Here is an 8,359-nt window from a genome sequence, read left to right as displayed (position 1 = left end):
CTTAGAATAGTGGACCAAAAACTACATAATACCTAGGTGTCCTGGTTAGACTGTAAACTCTCCTTCCAGAGCACCCCTTCCCATTCAACCACATTCTCGCAAATTCCAAAGGTTAAATCTAGGAATTGGGGCTTCCTATTTCACAACAAAGGCATCCTTCACTCAGCTGGGCCAAACAATCCCTCAGGGTAAAACTGGACCAATGACTTGCCGGGAGGATCCTCGAACTTCGCGATGTCATTTACAATAGCCTCTAAATACCTACTCTCAATTAATTGGATGCAGTCTTATCACAGTGCATCCGTATTTGTCACCAAAGCCCCATATACTACCCACCACTTGCAGACCCTAAGCTCTTCGTTGGCTGGCTCTCAAGTGCGTCATACCTCCCGTGCGCCAAACCCACTGGCTCAAAGTCATCTACAAGACCCTGGCTAGGTTAAAGTCCTCCTTTCTCAGCTCGCTGGTCACTATAGCAGCGACCCAGCTGTAGAACGGACTCCAGCAGGTAAATACTCTCTGTCACCCCCAAAACAATTCCTCCTTTGGTCGCCTCTCCTTCCATTCTCTGCTGCCATGACTGGAATACGAACTACAAAATCTTCTGAAACTGGAACACTTAATTCTCCTCACATGCTTTAAAGCACCGAGCTGTCAGAGCGAGCTGTTACAGATTACTGCAAACCTGTACAGTATGTACCCACTTATGAATTTAGCCAAACACACTACCATCTTCCCTACTTTGTATTATTTTTTAGCTGCCGTTTGGCACCACCATTATTTCCTATTTACTTTGGCACATTCTTCCACTGCAAATCATGCCATTCCTAATGTGTTTTACTTGCTATACATTGTATTTACTTCGCCACCATGGCCTTTTTTTGCCTTTACCTCCCTTATCTCACCTCATTTGCTCACATTGTATAGACTTATTTTTCTACTGCATTATTGACTGTATGTTTGTTTTACTCCATGTGTAACTCTGTGTTGTTGTATGTGTCGAACTGCTTTGCTTTATCTTGGCCAGGTCGCAATTGTAAATGAGAACTTGTTCTCAACTTGCCTACCTGGTTAAATAAAGGTGAAATAAATAAAATAAATACAATTATTCACGACTCATTCAAGACTATCCTGGTAGCATCCACCTTAATGTATAAGAGAGGATTTGACAGGTGCAATGTGGAGCTATTGCCATATTACTAACACCTGTCAAATCGTCTTAAATCTCCACAATTGCATGGGGTGTAGGGTGTAGGGGTCGATTTTAGATTGGGCTACTGTTCTGTCTCTGATGCATCTCAATGACGTAATATTTGGCGCCGGAAAAGGAATGGTAAAGATTGAGAGGGGGCGGGATTTCTCTCATCTGCCTCACCGTTGTTTGCTTCACACAATAATCAGAAAAACATCACCAAAGATTCCTTCCAAAAGCAAATGCGTAAAACGTTTATGGATAAAAGCTGGATTTTATATTTAAAAGGTAAAAAATAAAGGTCCAGGAGATTGAGGTAAGAGAAAGAGTTCACAAAGCCTTGCAATTAACTTATTATCTAGCTCTAGCTTGATAGCTAGCTAGCAATGCTAACGTTAGCCAGATGGACTATTGCTGCAATGATCTCGCCTAGGTTTTGTTCTAATTCAACATTGCCAGTCATTGAAAGTAAATTATATAGCTATCTAATATCAAACGCAATTGTCTGTCCTTCATTTTGAATGTCTAATTTAACGTTTTAAACGTTTGGAAGAGCACACTTGTCCGTCCATGTTCTCTCCTGATGCATCCCTTTCGGTCATCGATCATGTTGTTGACAGCCAGCCGGTCTCCTACCGCTAATGACAATTTCACCCATTGCATTCGCTAGCTAAGAATAGCAACAACATACAGCAAGATATAGCTTTAACAGTTATGGCCAGTTAATTTATAGATTAGATTAGAGCGTGATACCTAGGTAGGGGTCTATTGAGGTCAAATGTCTGCTACTGAGAATATAGATTTCTAGTTAATAAAATTGCTTTGCAATTGTTATGGTATATCTTTTCATATAAGAAAGAAAAAAGTATTATGTGACAGTACTGTAAGATATTAGTGCATGATTTGATTGACATCTGTGTTTTGTGCAGAGAGCATGGATGCAGGTGATGACCAGAACACGGGCTCTACCAATGGGAATGCTCCGTCTGCTGGGAACTCCCGCCCTCCCCAGATAGCCCACATGTCTCTGTATGAGAGGCAAGCTGTGCAGGTGAATTTTTATTTTATTTTAATTTAAGCCTGCTGCATGAATTATTATCTTTGACAATAGGGCGACTGTCTGCACTGAATGTTGAACTACTAGCCTTGCCTAGGAATGACCAGTCAAGAAGAGCATGTGCATAGGGTTGCTGGTATCAAATCCTAGATGCCATTGCATGCAGTTGTGCCCTGGAGCAAGGCACTTAACCCCCCCCCCCCCCCCCCCATCCACAGCACCCCGGGTGCCCACTGTCGCAGCCCCCCGCACCTCTCCAAAAAATACCTGTATGTGTGTCTTTCGTAGTGGTTGGGTTAAAAGCGGAAGTCATATTTCGCTTGGACCTGTGTGTATTTGAACAATGAAGTGATGTTAATCTTAATGAATATGATGTTGAGGATGATGGTGGTGATTTGTACTCTCTAGGCCCTTCAGGCGCTGCAGAGACAGCCGAACGCAGCCCAGTACTTCCAGCAGCTCATGCTGCAGCAGCAAATCAACAGTGCCCAGCAGCTTCACAACCTGGCTGCCGTGCAACAGGTAATAATAACACAATAATAACGGGTAGCACAACAGGTAATAACACTAATGGGTAACACAACAGCTAATAACGCAATAATAACAGGTAATAAGACAATTGCCGGTAACACAAGTAATAACACTATTATACCATGGCATTGTTGAATACTTGTTTCTGATGGGCTTGAATGGCATTCTAGAGCATGCATTATTTCCCTATAACACACTGTAGAATTCAATGGCTATAGAACATGCAAGAATGAACTATTTGAGCTTCTTTTGAAAGCAAAAGTTGAATTGAAAACATTGGTATTGTTGAATTCGATGTTCATAGCAGCAAGCTAGGTATGACGTTTTGGTTAGCTAAACTAGCAAGTCTGTTTGTTTACTAAGACAACTGTGGCTATCTATTAAACTTGCTAGCTACTTCAGTAGATGTTGAACACATTTCTACCGGCAAATTAACACATTTCTACCGGCAAATGTGTTCAATTATAGCCATGGTATAAAAGGGATAATCAACTCGGCACTTTGCGTTCTCTGGAAAATAATGCAACCCCGTGGAACGTCACTTCCACTTTGCTAGCGCGTCGTGGAACACACCTTGCACGTCATTCATTATTTTCCATAGAACACATAGCCCCTCGTTAATTATCCCTTACATAACAGGTAATAACACTAAGCAGAGGAATGCACTGCACTGTCACAAAACGTTCAAAGTTGTTACTTTCTCTTGACCTCTTTCATTTTGTGTTTCTCTCTAAGGCCACACTTGCTGCTAGTCGCCAGTCCAACTCTCCCAACCACAGTGTCTCCCAAGCAACCACCACTGTAAGTTTCACAGTCAATAATTCAAATTAAACGTGGCAAGAATTGTTATCCTGAATTGCAGTTTCTTAGCTTTCTTTGAGAGTCCTGACATATGACAGCGTCACCATTTTCCCTCTTGTCACAGGTCAATCTGAGCACCACCTCTGGGGGAGGGATCATGAGCAATCCCCGCCTACTCGGCCCTGCCACATCAGTGACATCATCAGCTCTCAGCCAATCAGTGCTGCTGGGTGGGAACTCAGCCGGACAGGGCCAGATGTACCTGAGAGTGAGTTGAATGAGGAGAAGACTGATGTTTTTGTCAATTGAGAAGGAGCCTCTTTATATTCAATAACCTCTGACCTATGAGCCCACAGGTCAACCGCTCCCTCAGGGCACCCCTCGCAGCCTCCCAGCTCATCTTCATGCCTGGTGGCACAGCAACGGCTGCTGTAGCGACAGTTGCACAGCAACAGCCTCAGCAACAACAGCAGCAACAGGAAGTCCATCCCACCTCCAATGCCCAATCCGACAATGACCAGGTAGTGACCACTTCCTGTTGTGAGAAGCAATTTCTTTTCAGTCAACATTTGTCTGCAATTAAGATTTTGCACAGATAATATTGTTTCTAATTGTTTGCCTTATTTTCTCTCTCACTCGCCTTACTCTCTCAGGTGCAAAACCTGGCTCTCCACTGTATCTCCACTCCCAGAGTGGCCGCAGTGAAGACGGAGTTTCCAGACAGGAGAGACGCAGGTGAAAGGACTTATCTTTGCCTCCAATATGCAGACACAATTCTTTATCAATTTGTGTGCCACTAAGATGCAAACAACTGTCTGTCTCTCATTCCAACTTTAAACATGCTTTAAACTCTCTCTCTCTCCCTCTATCAGCCAACTATTCTTTTAGTCAACAACAACAACAGCATCCTCAGCAGCAACAGCAGCAGTTCTCTCAGAACACCCAGCAGCAGATACAACCCCAGCAGCAACAGCAACAAATGGCCAACAAACTGACTAGCTACACTCATCCCACTGCTCTCCCCAGTATAAATGTCAAGACTGGAAACCAGCTGAATATGGCCCCAACCGCTGCCACCTCAGTTCCCGCCTCCTCTCCCACGCTCCCTCTCTCCCAGCTCCTCCTCTCCCCCTCAGGCCTTTGTCAGGCCCGGGCGGTAACCACGGTTACCCCTGCTGCTACGGTAACGCACATCCTAGTCCCCACCTCCAACGTTCCTACTTCCTCCCAGGGCTACCCCATAGGTTCAGTCGCCCCCAAAACTAACGTCAACACCCAGACCTTGGTGGTGCAGCCACTGCAGCAGTCCAACACTAACACGGACAAGGTGAGCCACAGCTCTGGCCCTGTGCACATACAGCCCAAAACCTCACAGGGTCACCGCTTACCTGTCCAGCTGCCCCCACGCCACCCTCCACCTATCCTCCCGGCTCCGCCCAACACGGGGGGCCATCACCCGCCCCATGTCCCAGTCCAGCTGGTGGGAGCTAGGCAGGGCTCAGTAGGAAACTCCCAGGCTTTGGCACAGGCCCGAAGCTGCTGCCCCCAGGACAAAAGCATCGCTATAGCCTCTACTGGAGGGAACACCACGGTAACTCTCTTAGAAAATAAAAGAGTTGGGATGTGTGTCTGTGTGTGTGTTAATCAAAACTTGTCTCTTCCTGTTGCATTAGGCAAAGCCTGCAATTGGCTCATTGAAGAGGAAGTCGGAAACTGATGCAACCAATGAGATGGCAGTCGAACCTTCCCAAATTTGCTGTCCACCAATGAGAGATTCTGCCCCTCTATGTCCCGCCCCCATGTTGGACTCAGGTAAGATGTCTGAAGATATAATGTATGTTCTTGTTTAGTTGAATCCTATCTAAGGTTGGCGATTGCTTGATACAAGGATTTAAGGTTAAGTTGTAAAACACAGCATGATTCATATTTGGTAAATTCATGTTTGTTTTTTGAATCAATAGTGTAAATTCCCAAACTCTGACATTTCACCCACACTCTTTTCTACCCTGGTTCCCTCACTTTCTCTCGCGCTCTTTCTCCAGCTCCTAAAGCGGTGCCAGCCTTCTCCTCTCCCCCCAACCTGTCTTGGGGGGTGGGGGGTCAGGGAGACAGAGCCCCTCTGCCCCAGGCGGTGGTCAAACCTCAGGTCCTCACCCACCTCATAGAGGGTTTTGTCATCCAGGAGGGAGCTGAGCCTTTCCCTGTGAGTTCACATACCTGGCTAGCACCTAGCTACCTGCTTACCATGGATCAGGTTTGCACAGAACTTTGCTTTAGGGCCAGAACGTATCCTTCTCTAACAACCAAACCTGACATTGATTGACAGGTGACTGGGCCAGTGAAGGAGCCTCTAGCCATGAGTGTTCAACAGGCTGACAATGGAGGCCCTGCAGGTTAGTGGGTGGTACATTTTCTACCTTCCTTAAAGAATACACTCCATACTAGCTGACTGATGCGCTAGCCTTTTAAAAAATTTGATTTTGCCTCTGATCCAGTTGCCTGGGAGAGGTTGCAGTACTATAGCTTGATTCTGCCTCTGATCCAGTTGTCTGTGAGAGGTTGCAGTACTATAGCTTGATTCTGCCTCTGATCCAGTTGTCTGTGAGATGTTGCAGTACTATAGCTTGATTCTGTACAGTAGTTGTCATCCCTAGCATTGGAGGCTGGTGGGAGGAGCTATAAGAGGACAGGCTCATTGTAATGTGTTTGACAACGTTCCATTTATTCCATTCCAGCCATTATAATGAGCCTGTCCTCCTACAGCTCCTCCCACCAGCCTCCTCTGACCCCTAGTCATCTCTGTACTAACAGCCTGACTCTCTCCTCACCAGTGTTGAAGTGTGAGTACTGTGAGAGCTTGGCTCCAGCTAGCCAGTTCAGGGGCTCCAAGAGGTTCTGCTCCAAGACCTGCGCTAAGAGGTACCCTAGCCACCTCACCTGTCTTCTCACTATATCACACACCTCTCTGACCAGAACAAGTCTACACTTTAAAGTCAGCACTGTTGACATCACATTTTTGTCCTGGGTGCAGCCAACASTATTGACTCCTTGTTATTACCTGCTTTGTCCACTCTCCTCKAGATARAATGTGAGCTGCAGTCACCACTTCCAGGTCAGTAGGGGGCGAGCTTCTGCACGGCCGCCTGGTCCTCCCGTTCCCCCAGACAGCATCGTCAGACGCAGGGGTCCTCGCAGGAGTAGCTCGGAGATCGCCTGCGCTAAAATAGCCGGCAGACATTTGCCTGTCAAGGAGGTAAAGGGGATGTTTCTGATCCATGAAAGAGTCAATGCAATAGAAATGTTGTTGTTTACTCTCCTCCTGTTTCAAGTTTGAATATCACATACACAAGTACAGTGAAATTAGTTTCTCACCATCTCTAACCCCAACACTGCAGTAATCAATAACAATGTAATACCAAAAATAACAAGGTAGAACTGAAACACACCAGATAGAAAAATAAGAAGAACATGATAAAGTAAGTAAGCATACTATACTGAACAAAAATATAAACGCAACATGTAAAGTGTTGGTCCCATGTTTCATGAGCTGAAATAAAAGATCCCAGAAAATGTCCATACCCTCAAAAAGCTTATTTCTCTCAAATTTTGTGCACACATTTGTTTACATCCCTGTTAGCGAGCATGTCTCCTTTGCCAAGATAATCCATCCAGCTGACAGGTGTGGCATATCAAGAAGCTGATTAAACAGCATGATCATTACACAGGTGCACCTTGTGCTTGGGATAATAAAAAGCCAATCTAAAATGTGCAGTTTTGTCACACAACATAATAGATGTCACATGTTTTGAGGGAGTGTGCAATTGGCATGCTGATTGCAGAAATATCCACCAGAACTGTTGCCAGAGAATTTAATATACATTTTTCTACCATAAACCGCCTCCAACGTTGTTTTAGAGAATTTGACAGTATGTCCAACCGGCCTCACAACCGCAGTCCACATGGTGTTAAATGGGCGAGCGGTTGGCTGATGTCAACGTTGTGAACAGAGTGCCCCATGGTGGCGGTGGAGTTATGGTATGGGAAGGTATAAGCTACGGACAATAAACACAATTGCAATTTATCGATGGCAATTTGAATTCACAAAAATACAGTGATGAGATCGAGACCCTCTTTTTTTTTTTTTTTGCTATCTGTGACCAAAAGATGCATATCTGTACTCCCAGTAGGGAAATCCATAGATTAGGGCCTAATGAAGTTATTTCAGTTGACTGATTTCCTCATATGAACTGTAACTCAGTAAAATCAATGAAATTGTTGCATGTTGTGTTTATATTTTTGTTCAGTGTGTATGTATAATATACATACATACATACATACATACATACAGGGTCAGTTCCAGTACCATATTTAAACTGCAGGCCTACATGTATGATGCTCTTCTCTCTATGATTGGCTGTAGTGTCGTTCTGAGTCCAGTCGCTCGGAGGATGTGTCCAGCTGTGACGGAGAGGAGGAGGAGGAGGAAGAAGATTCCCCATCACTCTCCCCTAGCTCCTCCCTCTCCTGCCCTAGGCCCGCCCACTGCGATCCCCATTTGGACGACTCGGCTCAAGGCAGCCTCCCATTGGACGAGGCCAACTTCCTGTCTGGGAGCCCCGCCCATTGGGGTGTGGAGGAGGTCTGCAGGTTCATCTCTTCACTACAAGGTCAGTACTCATTCATTAACAGTCAATGAAGTAAACAATGCATAAAGAGTCTTCATAGGGGAATCTGTAAAAATGGAACCCATGGCCAACTGGTCAATTAGAACAGGGTTT

The 8,359-nt window shown here is 45.2% G+C and overlaps 1 pseudogene; it reads left to right on the top strand.

Moving 5' to 3' along the window:
* Positions 1-1,355: 1,355 nt before the first annotated feature.
* On the top strand, positions 1,356-8,292 carry LOC111958865 (polyhomeotic-like protein 1; annotated as a pseudogene).
* Positions 8,293-8,359: the final 67 nt, after the last annotated feature.

This window comes from Salvelinus sp. IW2-2015, linkage group LG35 (assembly GCF_002910315.2).
Source record: "Salvelinus sp. IW2-2015 linkage group LG35, ASM291031v2, whole genome shotgun sequence".
Taxonomy (NCBI): Eukaryota; Metazoa; Chordata; class Actinopteri; order Salmoniformes; family Salmonidae; genus Salvelinus; species Salvelinus sp. IW2-2015.
The sequence above is the reverse complement of the archived record's forward strand: the minus strand, read 5'-3'. Positions and strand labels throughout refer to the sequence as shown.